Consider the following 14,780-nt stretch of genomic DNA (forward strand, 5'->3'; position numbering starts at 1 on the left):
CAGTTGCTCTTCCTGAGGTTTCTACCGTTTTTTTTCCCCGTTAAAGGGTTTTTTTTGGGGGGAGTTTTTCCTTATCCGCTGCGAGGGTCATAAGGACAGAGGGATGTCGTATGCTGTAAAGCCCTGTGAGGCAAATTGTGATTTGTGATATTGGGCTTTATAAATAAAATTGATTGATTGATTGATAGATGGAAGCACACCCACACATATGGTAGTCGCTGCAGAACATGATGAAATGCTAAACCAAGTTCCACCCCAGTTGTGGACAGCTCATAAGACCGATGTAGGATTGATAAAATCAGCCCAAACTGTTCACATTAAGCTGAAGCCACACATTAATCTACCATATCAGAAACAGTATCCTCTCAAACAGCATGCGATCGACGGTATCAGGCCAACGATTAAGGGTTTGGTGGAAGCAGGGGTGTTGGTTAAAATTAAAAGCCCTTGCAAGACACCCATTTTTCCCATCAGAAAACCAAATTCAACAGATTACCAGCTAGTCCACGATTTGAGAGCAGTTAATGCGGTGGTAGACAGGGAAGTACCACACGTTCCAGACCCACACATGTTGCTTTCAAACATCCCACCAGAAACCCAGTGGTACACAGTTATTGATTTGTGAGGGTCATAAGGACAGAGGGATGTCGTATGCTGTAAAGCCCTGTGAGGCAAATTGTGATTTGTGATATTGGGCTTTATAAATAAAATTGATTGATTGATTGATTGTGTTCAGCCTTTTTCAGTGTACCACTACATCCAGATTCTCAATATCTGTTTGCCTGTACGTATGAAAATCAGCAATATGCTTACTCGAGACTTCCGCAAGGATTTTCGGATTCGCCTTCTATCTTTAACCACATGTTGATGCACGATCTAGCAAGTTTGAACGTGCCAAGCACAGTGTTGCAGTACGTAGACGATCTGCTTATCTGTAGCCCTACAAAAGAACAATGTGAGAAAGACTCCATTGCCATGCTCACAGCTTTAGCAGAAGGAGGGCACAAGGTCAGTAAAAACAAACTGCAGTTCTGCCAACAGTCGGTAGAATACTTGGGGAGAAGGTTATGCGGGGACAAAAGATGTATTGCCCCATCTCAGTTAGAAGCAGTGATCAAGGCCCCTCAACCGCAAACGGTGGGCCAGATGCTGTCTTTTTTGGGCATGACAGGCTATAGCAGGCCGTGGATTTGTGACTATGCCATAAAAACCGCTCCGTTCAGGGCTCTGATAAGGGCAGCAGGACAAACCTATAACACAGCACTGCTAGTATGGAAAGAGGAAGCAGAAGGAGCGTTCCAAGCTCTAAAAATAGACATGCAATCCGCTCCAGCGTTGGGGACTCCCAACTATGCCAAACCTTTTCATCTATATGTGGCTGAAAGGTCAGGCTTTGCTTGTGCTGAGCTTATGCAAGACACACCTACAGGGAAGCAACCTTTAGCATATTATAGCACCAAATTGGATAACATAGAGGCTGGGTTGCCACCCTGCTATCAGGGGCTAGCCGCAGCTGTCTTTGCATTTCAGAAGGCATCATCACTGACCATGGGACATCCTGTGACGTTGTACACTTCCCACCAAATTCATGCGCTATTGACGAGTCCACTATTTGTTTTAACACAAGCTAGACGCACGGGCTATGAGGTAATCCTGTCAGCCCCTGAACTTAACATTCAGCGCTGTACCATCATTAACCCAGCCACAAAACTGGTGTTACCAACAGAAGGTACGCCACATGACTGTATTCATGATACAGACAAATTTATGCGTGCCAGGGAAGATTTACATAACCAACCAATTCCAGCTGATCTCACATTGTTTGTTGATGGGTCATGTTTCCGTGATGCCACTGGTAGCCATGCCGGCTACGGGGTTGTCCAACTTGACAACGATGACCAAAACTTTGTGACATTGAAATCATGTAAACTTGCCCAGCCTTGCTCAGCCCAACTCGCAGAAATAAAAGCTCTAACAGCAGCATGTAAATTAGCGGAAGGAAAGTCGCTAAATGTATACACAGACTCACCATATGCCTGTGGCGTTTGCCATGTTCATGCTAACATATGGAAACAAAGAGGGTTTCGCAGAGCTGACGGCACTCCTGTAACTCACAGAGGTGCCATCCTTGACCCATTGGAAGCCATGCTCATTCCCACGGCTTTAGCAGTAATTAAATGTCCAGCCCACCAAAAGACTGATTCGTTGATAGCCAAAGGGAATAACCTTGCTGATGAAGCAGCCAAACAGGCAGCAATGGGTGCAATAATGGCACCCATATTAACCATACAAGACTGTGAACCCCTCACTACCATGTCCTCTCTTATAACCGCTCAGAACAGAGTAAGTGAGGCCGAAAAACACCTATGGGTGAAACGAGGAGCCATCAGAACAGTGCAACAGGGTCCAACAAATGGTCTCTGGCAAGATAGTCATGGCCATTTTGTACTACCAACCTTACTGTTAAGACATGCAATAATTTGGGCGCATGGTAGTGACCATTGTGCAAGGGGGGAAATCCTACGGAAATTGCAAGCAGTATGGTGGTCACCATTCATGGCAGCCACAGTAGAAAGTTTTTACAGCCCCACTGGCACATATACCACCCCCAGACGGTCCTTTCAGACACCTCATGTTAGACTATATAGACATGGGACCACAGTTGAGAGCAAGAGGAATGAGATATATCTTGGTGGTCATATGTAGATACAGTAGATGGATGGAGGCAACAGCCACCGCAAAATCAGATCACAGAACAGTTGCCAAATTTCTGTGTCGAGAAGTCTTCCCAAAATTTGGGATGCCAGATACCATATCATCAGATAATGGTAGCCATTTTGTGTCCAATGTCATACAAGAGACACTAAAGCAGTTGGGAATTAAACAAAAGTTTGGCTGCGTTTACCATCCCCAATCACAGGGAGCAGTAGAAAGAGCAAATGGTATTTTGAAAACCAAAATAGCCAAGATAGTGGCAGATAGCGGAGATAAGCTCAATTGGGTGGATGCTTTACCGTTTGCATTAATGTCTATGCACTCACAAGCCAGCAGAATCACGCATCTAACACCGCATGAAATGCTTACGGGTCGACCCGTGCCAATACCATACTTGAGAGGTCCCTACGAAGGGCCCTCGCTGGAGCAGTTGCAAGGCGAAATGTTTGACTATTTACGAAGTCTGACTCATATCCACAGGGCTGTGTTCCAGCAGGTGAAAGGCACCACTGAGGACAGAAGGGTCGAAATCCCAGAAGACCTTCAAAGAATACTTCCTGGAGAGTGGGTATACGTCAAGGTGTTCAAAAGGAAGTGAGACCAGCCACGAAGGGAAGGTCCATACAAGGTCATATTAGCCACACCAACTGCCTTGAAAGTTGAAGGTAAGGACGTTTGGTTCCATCTTAACCACTGCTGCAGAGCTAATAACCCAGAGAGACCTATACCTCAGCCTAGAGCCAGACAGAGAGCAACTCCCCCAGATCCACAAGGGGAAGGCGAAGCCGCCCCAAGGGAAGTAGGGGATCACCCAGAAGGGGAAGGCGATGCCTCCCCGCAGGAACGGGGGACCAGGAGGTCTGTACGCTTGGCGCTCAGGCGGGACCCAGGCAGAGCCCGGAGTGACAGCAGTGGGTCACTACCAGAGAGGGTGTCATCAGAGAGTACCTCGGAGGGAAGCACCCCATCCACAGTGGCTGACGATGAATCTCATGAGTCGTCACCTGATGGCCGCAGGGACGTTGATGAGGGCCCAAGGGCAGAGAGAACAGAGAGAGCGGAGGGAGCAGAGGCAGAAAGAGAAGAAGGAGAAGAAAGCCACAGCTCAGAAACAGGCGAAGCTAGGGACACAGACACAGGAGACACAGACGCAGGAGACACAGACGCAGGAGACACAAGCTCCGGAGAGGGACCAGCCCCTCGGGAGACCAGCCCAGGGAAGGCTTGAGGGCCCAGGCAGTATGGGGGGAGGAGTTAAAGTAGGAGTAATAGCGGCAGTACTACTAACCCTATTGCTCATCCTGGCAGGAGTGAAGCAAAATGAAGGAGCAGAGCAAGGTAGGCAAGGTCAGAAGCAAGTAGACGAGTGCGTAGTGGCACTAGGAACCATGGCCGCAAAGCAGGGCAAGATACCTTACAGAGAGATAATACAGTTAACCTACTATAAATCGCATGCTTACGACGACATATTGGTGGAGGGCCCAGGAAGCATTAGGTTGCATGGGCGGTCCATAGGACCACGCTGTAGTGCAGAAGGAAGGGTGACAGCAAGAGGTATGTGTGACACAAGAGGTTGCACCAACACAGATACAGGACGCAGCATACCTATAAAGATAGCCCGCCAGTGGCTCCAATTAGATCCCTATAAAGATAGCCCGCCAGTGGCTCCAATTAGATCCAGTGTCCCAGAGAAAACCAAGAGATGTGCAGATACAAAGAATAGAGGTAATAAGAACGACCACTTGGAAGTCTAATATGTTCTATCAATGGCTAGAATACTCCGCCAAACAGGTAACCAATAGCTCGTGTATAGCATGTCACAGGAAAATGGGCCTACCCAGGGTGAGACCTCTCCCAGATATAGAGGAGTGCGCACGAACATTTTTCTGTTTTGCTCAGTGCACCATGTGGATGGCAGGAGGGAGAGGGAAACACACCAATAACACTGCAATTTGTCCAGTAAGTCTTAAAGACGCCCCTGACCAAATTAAAAAGGAGTTTCAAGTACCTCCAGTAGTGCATTTGGCACGGAATACCGTATTCCCGTTTTGTATAGCACGAGGACATGGTGTAGAACACTGGTTAGACAACTCCACCTCTAGCAACACCTCCAAAGAGGCAGAGGAGCTGATCCAGTGCAGGTATGAAAATATCACAAACCAGGGAGTTAGTACATCCCGGAGGCAGGAAAAGATATGTAATACCACTGAAGAAGCCAAAATTCAGTGCTAACAGGTGGTCAGCGGTGCTTCAAAGAATTCATCTATCGTGTCACGCAATTATACACATGCCGCTTGGGTATGGTTCGGTGACCTTAGTAACGGCACAGAACCATTGGCAGATATATTCTGGATGTGTGAGAACGATCGCCAGGTAAAAGCTGTACTACCAGCTAATTGGACCGGAATCTGTGCCCCAGTAATGCTAACAGGGCCAATTACGATAATAAGCCTAACTAACAGTACTACAAAAAGGTCTCGTAGATCGGCTGAGACTCAGACATGCTCCTGGAAGGAGGATGCTAACATATACATTACATGGGATCAGGTGCCGCAGGGGGTTCCCAAGGCCCAACAGGCTATATCAGATGATTGGATAGGGGGAGGTCGAGGACTAGGTGCTATGCCATTTGTAGGAACCATAATGAACGCCCAGTACATAGCCCGTAATAGCTGCTGGATAAATTAATTGTGGTATAATCAGCAAAGATTTGTAAACTGGACTATAGAGGCCTTAGAAGGAGTAAGCGAGCAACTGCATGCTACATCCTTGATGACGGTGCAAAACAGACTTGTTATCGAGACAATGCTAGCTCAGGACCAAGGGGTCTGTGATGTGATAGGAGAAGACTGTTGTACTGTCATCCCCATGCACACAGGGGAGGATGGCAACTTAACCCGGGCGTTAGAGAACATACGTAAGTTAAGAAACCAACATGTACAGCACTCAAATTGGAACACTAAGATTTCCTCAATTCTGGAGTGGCTAGGCAAACTATCCCCTGGGAAGATTTTGCAAATGGTAGGAATTCTGTTAGGACTTGTTATGCTGACCCTTCTTGTGATAGCTTGCTGTGTTCTTCCCCTAGTGCGGCTTGTGATTAGAAAGGCCATGGAAAGCCACATGGGACAGTTTGTCATATTAGACCAGGGTCCACGGCCCATTGAGGGCGCAGAGCTACCAGAAGACATAAGTGGCTCACAGGGAAAGGTTCCTGAAAACCAAGACCAAATTATAGGGCGTTATGTCAGAAATCAATATGAGATAATGCTAGGAGATGCGGCAGTAGAAGCTGTCCTATATGAGCAGAAATATAGGCAGGTGGAAGGAGAATATGAGGAGATTGTGTAGAGCGGAAGATGTCACGAGCCACTAACCCAATGATAATGATAATTTTCAATGATAATTTTCACACAGATGAAAAGATGGCGCCAGCGTGTGCGGCCGGCCGTCTGTCAGCTCTGCTGGGATTAGTGTTTGCAGTTGTATTTAATATTTTCTGTCAAGATGTGTCTGCTCTCCTGGTGTATGACCGCCAAACACTTATTAATATTAAAACATCTCATGAGAAGCTGTTAATGTTTGATTATGGTGATCAGACCTCGAGCCCTCCACCATTCCTGGCGTCCATACCAGTTTACCTGTGTCGCTCACCTGTCCTCTGGAAGAGGCGCTCCAGAAGACGAGGGAAAGGAGGGGGTGTGCTGGTGAGAATCAAGGCTTACCTGAGGGCCGGCCTAGGGACTAATCCTCATCGTCTTTCCGACGGATTGTCTGCGGCTTGCTGGTCTATAGGAATCCGGTGGATCCGGCCTATTGTTCCCCCTCACCTGCCTGGGATCCTGCCTCACTCACCGGTGGAGATTCCTCTCTCTAGGCGGAGCCGGGTGCGCTATGGCGGCGTCAATCGCAGGAACCTTCAGGTGCTGGACCGCGCCGCTTTACCCGGACCAGAGGAAAAGGATCTTCACTTGGTTCTCTTTAATGCACGATCGATAGCAAACAAGACGTTTTTGCTAAACGATTTCTTCGTCTCACGTAAACTGGATTTTATGTTCCTGACGGAGACATGGCTACATGTTGGTGAGTCCACCCCACTCTGGGAACTTCTCCCTCCCGGCTGTCTGTTTCTCAGCTCCCCGCGATTAACCGGCAGAGGAGGGGGGCTAGCGTCGGTGTTCAAATCCAGCTTCCAATGCCAACAATCGTTACCTGGCTCCTTTTCTTCTTTTGAACTGCAGACATTTGTGTTAAACTTAACATCTCCAATTCTGTGTGCGCTGGTCTATCGCCCACCTCACCTCAATAAGGATTTCATACAAGACTTTGGTGATTTTCTGGCAGAAACAACATTGAGATATGATCGGGTTTTAATTGTTGGTGATTTTAACATACATGTCTGCTGTGAATCAAAACCTCTGGCCAGGGAATTCATGAATCTTATTGACTCGTTTAATCTCACCCAGTCAGTGGCTGGGCCAACGCATGAAAAAGGACACACACTGGACCTTGTGCTGTCACTTGGTTTAAACTTAAGCATTACTGAGATTTGTAATACTCATATCTCTGATCACTGTTATCTGATACTGTGCCTTCTTCCCATGTTAAACCGTGCGCTCCTGCGCGCCGTGCGCGCACTATTAACTCTTTGACAGCGTCTCAGTTTTCTGAAGCTTTTAATGTCTCTGGGCTCCTCACCAGTGAAGGGCGCTGTAATCTTAGTACCGAAAAGTTTACAGCTCTTTTAAATTCTACATGTACTGACTTAATGGACTTGGTGTCGCCTTTTGGGATGAAACACGCTAAACCACTGACTGAACCATGGCTGAATGACACCACCCGCACTCTCAGACGTGCATGTAGACGCGCTGAGAGAAAGTAGAAGAGAGATCATCTTCAAATCTCTCTAGATATTTTAAGAAATAGTTTATCTGAATATCAGAGAGCTGTTAAAGCTGCAAAAACGAATTTCTTCTCAAACCTTGTGTCAAATAACAGCCATAAACCTCAGTTTCTTTTTAATACTCTTAATTTGCTTTTAAATACCTGTAATTCTACCTCAACTGTATCTTCTCCTGCACTATGTGAAAAATGTCTTAAATTTTTCAATGACAGGATTTCTGCCATCAGGTCCATTCCCTCTCCTCTGGCCTCTGACCCTGTTGCTTCCTCCGTAGCCCCAGTTATTTTTGAGGCTTTTGAGCAAGTGTCTCTTCCTTCTTTAACTAAAATAGTTCAGCAGCTACGGCCATCCTACTGCCCCCTAGACAGCATTCCACCCTGTTTCTTCAAGGATGTTTTTATCACGCTGGGGCCTTGTATTGTCGACCTTATAAATTCTTCCTTGATGTCTGGCTGTGTCCCCGCTGCTTTCAAACATGCTGTGGTGCAGCCCCTCATCAAGAAGAATAATCTTGACCCTTCAGTTTTGTCGAACTACAGACCTATTTCTAAGCTCCCTTTTTTGTCCAAAGTCTTAGAAAAGGTAGTGTATGAACAACTGCAGTCGCATCTGGACTTAAATGGCATTTCTGAAAAGTTCCAGTCGGGCTTTAAAGCACGCCATAGCACAGAAACAGCCCTTTTAAGAGTCTTTAATGATCTGCTTTTAATTGTTGATTCTGGTAACACTGCTGTTCTGGTGCTCTTAGACTTGACTGCAGCTTTCGACACAGTAGATCATAAGATTCTTTTATCACGTCTTGACCTGTGTGTAGGTATTAAAGGTACAGCGCTCAAATGGTTTGAATCCTATTTATCAGAAAGGAGTTTCTCTGTTCACATGGGCCAGTATAGATCTGCTGCATCCTCACTCAATTGTGGGGTGCCTCAAGGTTCCATCTTGGGCCCCATTCTCTTCTCCATTTATATGCTGCCCCTGGGCGCTATATTTAGAAAGTACAATATAACATTTCATTGCTTTGCAGATGACTTACAGATCTACCTTCCTCTTCAAACAAACAGCTCTGCCTCCATTCAAGCTCTGCTGAACTGTCTCAATGATGTTCACACATGGATGGCTTCAAATTTCTTGAACCTAAACAAATCCAAAACTGAAATTATTTTATTTGGCCAGTCTGACCTTTTAGATGGCTATGACAGTGCCATTGGCCCATTGGCTTCCTACTGTCACCCTGCTGCAAGGAACCTAGGAGTAATTTTTGACTGTGCCTTTAAATTTAAAAAACAGATTAGTTCAGTAGTCAAATCAAGCTTCTTTCAATTAAGGCTACTTAGTAAGGCAAAGCCCTACCTCCCTCCACTTGATTTTGAGAGGGCAATTCACGCTTTCATTACCTGTCGTCTGGATTATTGTAATTCTCTTTATGCTGGATTGGACCAGCAGTCACTGAAACGCCTGCAGGCTGTCCAGAATGCAGCAGCCAGACTGCTGACAGGAAAGAAAAGACGTGATCATATCACCCCAATACTGGCCTCTTTGCACTGGCTCCCTGTCCAGTTTAGAGTTCAGTTTAAAATCTTATTTGTTTTTAAAAGCCTGAATGGCTTAGCTCCATCCTATCTATCTGAGCTTGTTCAGCTTCACACGACAGCCAGAGCACTGAGATCAAGCAACCAGCTGCTGCTGGCCTGTCCCAGAACTAAACTTAAAAACAAGGGTGACAGAGCCTTTTCCGTTGTCGCGCCAAATTTATGGAATACTTTACCATTTCATATAAGGGCAGCCCGAACTTTGGAACACTTTAAATCTCTTTTAAAAACCTACCTCTTTTCGCTTGCTTTCACCTCTAGTTGAGACAGATATGTCTTTTACAGCTTTTATTTGTATTTAACCTGTACTCTAGTGTTGATGTTTTATTGTCTAAACCTATTGTGGATCTTATTGATAATTTTTGTGGTTTTTGCTATTCATTCACTCTTTGGATGAACTGTACAGCACTTTGGTCAACCGAGGTTGTTTTTAAATGTGCTGTATAAATAAATTTTGACTTGACTTGACTTGATTTAACCCCCGATACCCTTGCTGTCACCAGACCAGTACTAACAATTAACCCGCTTGCATGGCTTTCATGGCTTATGTATATAATTAAGTGTTGAGAGGAGAGGCAACAATGAAAAAAATGAATTACACTAAAGAATGTCCTTTACAACCATAACATAGGTGCAGAGTATGGCCGAGAACTGGAGAACCCCATATCCATATCAGCAGAACCCAGGGGGCCAACTGGGGTTCCAGTATCAGCAGGAGTGGCCGAGCATGCCGCACCAGCCACCTCCACCATACCCAGAGTCAAACCGCCCGATGGCCAGCCGACCCTCATCGGTCTACACCCCCAGCGGAGGCGCACCGATGGAAGCCGGTGGGCACCCCACCCCTGCCATCAACTCAGCCACCGACCCGGATCCTCGACCCTCTGCACCGCTATATACTGCAAGAGCTCCAGGACCCGGTCGAAGCCCCCAGCCAGGGCGGGACCATGGTGGAATGGAAGACAACTACGGGTGAGATGACCTCCTGCCAAGAAACACCCAACCCAATCACCGACAACACTAACCCGGGTAGCAGGATCCAGGCGGGTCCCAGCCGGGAAAGGAACCTGGGGGAGGGGAATTCAGGCCTGAAGTATTCCCAGTACTTGGTGCAGGCCGCATTAGAGGTTCAGACAACCACCACAACACAGGCACCATGGCAGCAGAGAAATCTGGAGGACAGTGCCCGTAATAAGTTGCTGCCGTTGCGCTCCCCTGACACATCGTCATCATCAGAGGACAGTGTTGAACCACATAGTAAAGAACTGATGTCCTCATATTCACCAACCACCCCGCCACCCAGAGCGCCACTCCCATGGACAGACCTAGGGCCCCAGCCCCAGAGTGAGGGTCACCTGAAAATGAAGGCCCTATCACATGAAACACGAGCTCTCCTGGAACGAGAGTTCGGAGTGTGTCCAGACGTGGTGGAAAGCTGCCTCCGGTGCCTGCCTGATGGAGTGCCAACTACGCAACGGCATTTGGAATTGGTAGACGACCTGCGCACCCGGCTTCATCCTGTTCCCCCAGGCCCCTACCGCCGGTTAGTGCGCAGTCTCCCCCTTGAACTACGGAAAAGACTCCGCAGAATCCGCTCTGGCACCTACACAATCAGGAAGGCAGAAAACAAATGGCTGCAGAAGGAACACCTGCGGCGGACTGAACGGGAGATACTCAGTCTGCGTAACCAAGTCCTGGAACTGACACAGGCTAGGGATGACCTACAGCAACAACTGGTCAACTACCAGGACTTACAACAGGAGATCGAGATGCTGAGGGACCAGGTGGCGTCCTACCGGCACCTGCGGATGACTGGCACATCCGCCTATGTGTCTGACGGACAGTAACTGGGCAGTATTAATAGCCAAGGTTGATATGTACCTTACCAACTGTGACCCGTATATAAGAAGGTTATTGTGATTAATCATGTATACAATGGAAAATGACAGCAAGGCCACCAAGCACAGCTCTGGTACTCAAAACACTAACACATCAATAGCACGCAGAGCAATTAGTTAGAAGAGTGATCACTGGAATTATTACCGGAACTGGTTTATGTGTGGTATCTACTGATGCTGGTTAATAGTATGGGACTTTTGAGTCCCAAAGGGGGGAATATATATTTTTTCCTTCCTCTGATCCCTAGCATTAGATGGGACTATGTAGCCCCAAAGGGGGGAATGTAGTGTAAGATTTAATCATTAATCCATTAATCAGTAAAGTTAATTAAGGTTGAAGTTCATATAATAATGTTTTTTATGTATCCATGTATGGCAAAACACCTTTACACAAGTTTATGTATTCATATAATGAGAACACACACACACACATACCATACCATGTACTGTCTGGAAGTGTAATAATAGACACACACACACACACTTTAAAGTTTTATATTGCATGAAGGCACAGGGGACAGTATAGAGATAGTCCCCAAGTTCCATATGTTTTTTTAAAAAATAGTGTGAACCCGAGTTCAAACCTAATGGTGGGAGAGTTTGGGGATTTCCAGGCCGGGGGAAAAGGATTACACCATTAAGACATGTTCAGGCATGTCTGGACAAAGGCAAAAAGGCCTGCCAACAATAGGTTTGGGCTCAGGTAGGAAGGGCTAAAAGGAAGAGGGTGGAGATTCTCTCGAATCTTCACCAGCATAAAAGGGAGAGCTCAGAAAGTGAAACTTCAGTCTTGCTCCGGAGCTTGACTCATGAGTTGTATGTGTTGAAGCTTGTGAACACATTAAACTCAATTGTGCCAGATTCAATTGGTCTCCAGTGTTTCTCTGAGTACCAGCCAACTGAACCTAAGATATTAAACTGACACAGAGGATGATTTGAAGAGAAGGTGAGGACAAGGTCGGGAGCCATCTGGCCCAATTGCAGGCACCGATTTTCGCTTCATCACATGGTATTGTCATTGTTATTGTTAATAAAGCACTCTTGACGCATGTGTTAAATGTAACACTAGAGGCTGATGCTGTTGTGTTACATGTGATGCTCCTCTTTTGATTTGGCGATGCTGATATGCTGTCTACAATCACACAATCCTCCATCTCTGTGTGAAAAGGGCTTCTGTTTGTCTGCTGCCAGCCTGCGCTGCTATCTACTGCTTGGCCTGCTGTTCTCTATCTGCCCGCCTGCAGCCAGCCTCTGCAGAGATCCTGTGTCTTAAGTGTTGATAAGCCTCTCTACCTCACAGCCGCAGCCGGTGGAAACACACACATTGACTAGAATTGAATCCTATCGGCTCCGCTGCCGTGCCGGAGCGGAGATGCAACCAACACGCATCTGGTGGAAATTGGCCGTCACACACAGCGCACCTCCCCTACACATACACAGTCACTGCAGCTGTGCCCCGCTCCGCTGACACACACACACACACACACACACAGTGACAACCTCTCTGTCAATCACTCACGTTTGACAGTTCACGTCTCATCTCTCTTCAGTACCGGTTAGGTTTTCTTCAGCTCGCTCTTACATCGGTTTGTAATTACTTGTAGTCAGTAGAGATTCTGGTAAACTTGATTCGTAACAGACGCAATGCTTTTGTTAGAGCTGAATGCGACTCGCGTCCGTTTTTTCGTTTTTTTTGGTTCATCTTCATTAAAGTAAATGAAGATCTGAAAAAAACAGCTCAGAACTATTTGATCAGTAGAACATTTCTCTCTCTCTCTCTCTCTCTCTCTCTCTCTATACACACACACCATAATCAGCATTATGTTTAACTTCGTGTATAAAAGACAATCGCACTGATCTGATCATAAAAATCATTTAAAAAATCATATAAAAAACTGCATTTTCCTCAATTGCCAACTGCATGTGCTGTATTCATTGATGCACTTAAGAATATTCATGTTCTGTGTTTCTAAGAAAAGACCAATGGGTGTACTGCCTGTCATCTCGACTCGCGCATTATTAAAATTCACTTGACAGCTGTCACTCTGAGGTGATTTATGACCAGTCAGTCGCATCCAAAAAGGTAACGCCTACTATGTAGTCTACCGGTATGTAATCGATCAGTAGTAGAGTAAATGATTTCTCAGACTACAACATAGATCCAGACTGGTTTGACCCTTTAAATGGGCCACTGAAGTCAAACACATGTGGGTAAAGCCCTATTTTTGATTGTTTTTTTTTTCTATTTCAGACGTGTAACATCCATAACGCAAAAATGTAACATCCATAATGGCACTTTTTTGTGATTCTTTCCTTAACAGGAAAAAAAAAAGTTTTCCTAAATGTGCTTTTTGGGTACCTCAAACCCTTCCCTACAAAATGATATTAAACATGTTAGTCTTTGAAAGAACAATTCACAGAGTTTTCATCATGTGTTCAGTGAGTGAGTCCGAAAAGCTTGTCCATTTCCGTAACATCCATAACGCTGGGTATTTTGTCACTTCTCTCAAAATCCAAAGGGTCAAAACATTTCATATTGCAGGCTTATCTTTATCCCAATAAGTGTAACTAAAATATGTATATTCAATTTTCTGATTCAAATCAATGCCTTGTCAATGTTAAGCTTAGTTTCCAATTTTCTCTCTGAATGTAACATCCATAACGCTGGAACTGCCCAGTAGCGCCCCCTACAAAAGTTTGAGGAAACAGCCCCTGAAGCTAGTTTATCCTACATGTATGAAACTCGGCAGGCTTATGTAACGCTCAGAGACGTACAAAAAAGCCTCTTGGAGGCATCCTCTAAACCCAACAGGAAGTCGGCCATTTTGAATTTACTGTGCAATTTTGATGCATTTTTGGCCATTTCCAGGGGTCATAAATGAACGAACTAGGCCTAGAGATTTCATCCGATTGACTTCAAACCTTGGTCTGTCCCACCCCAAGACCTTGAAGATGAAAAGTTATCAAAAGCTTGAGTTTTCGTCAATGCGTGTGACCGTGGGATGGCGTCAAAGTTAGGGGTCTCGCCACTAAACAGGAAGTAGTTTATAACTCCAGCATACATGGTCCAATCTTGCCCAAACTTAACAGGATTGATGGCAGTCCCGTCCTGAACACATCTACATGTCAATAATTCGAGATAAACATAGCGCCCCCTACTGGCAACGCGAAATGTCATGTTTTAGACTTTAATTTACATCTCCTACAGAACTGACCAGATCCATCTCAAACTTGGTGAAAAAAGTCATAAGACGTTGATGACGCTTTATTGTGGAAACTGTGAGTTTTCGTCGAAGGGCGTGGCCACAGCCTGGCGGCGAGCTTTGATGTTTCGCCGTGATGATAAACATTGCTGTAATTTCACTCCACATGGGAATATCTTGCCAAAACTTCACACATATGATGACAGTCCAGCCCTGAACACAAGCCCTGAACACATCTACAGAGGAATTTTGAATCACCGCCATAGCGCCACCTTCTGGCAACAGAAAACTACTTTATACATTCTTTGATGTCCCTCTTCTAGCACGTTAATCAGACCCACCTCAAACTTGCTGGTCTAAGTCCTTAGACCTTGATGATGCTTAAAAATGAAGCTTTTGAGTTTTCATCAAACGCTGTCACCGTGGCGCCGCCTTGTTCGCCATCAAACACGATGTTGTTTTGAAGGGACAA

This window comes from Epinephelus moara, chromosome 13 (assembly GCF_006386435.1).
Source record: "Epinephelus moara isolate mb chromosome 13, YSFRI_EMoa_1.0, whole genome shotgun sequence".
NCBI lineage: Eukaryota > Metazoa > Chordata > Actinopteri > Perciformes > Serranidae > Epinephelus > Epinephelus moara.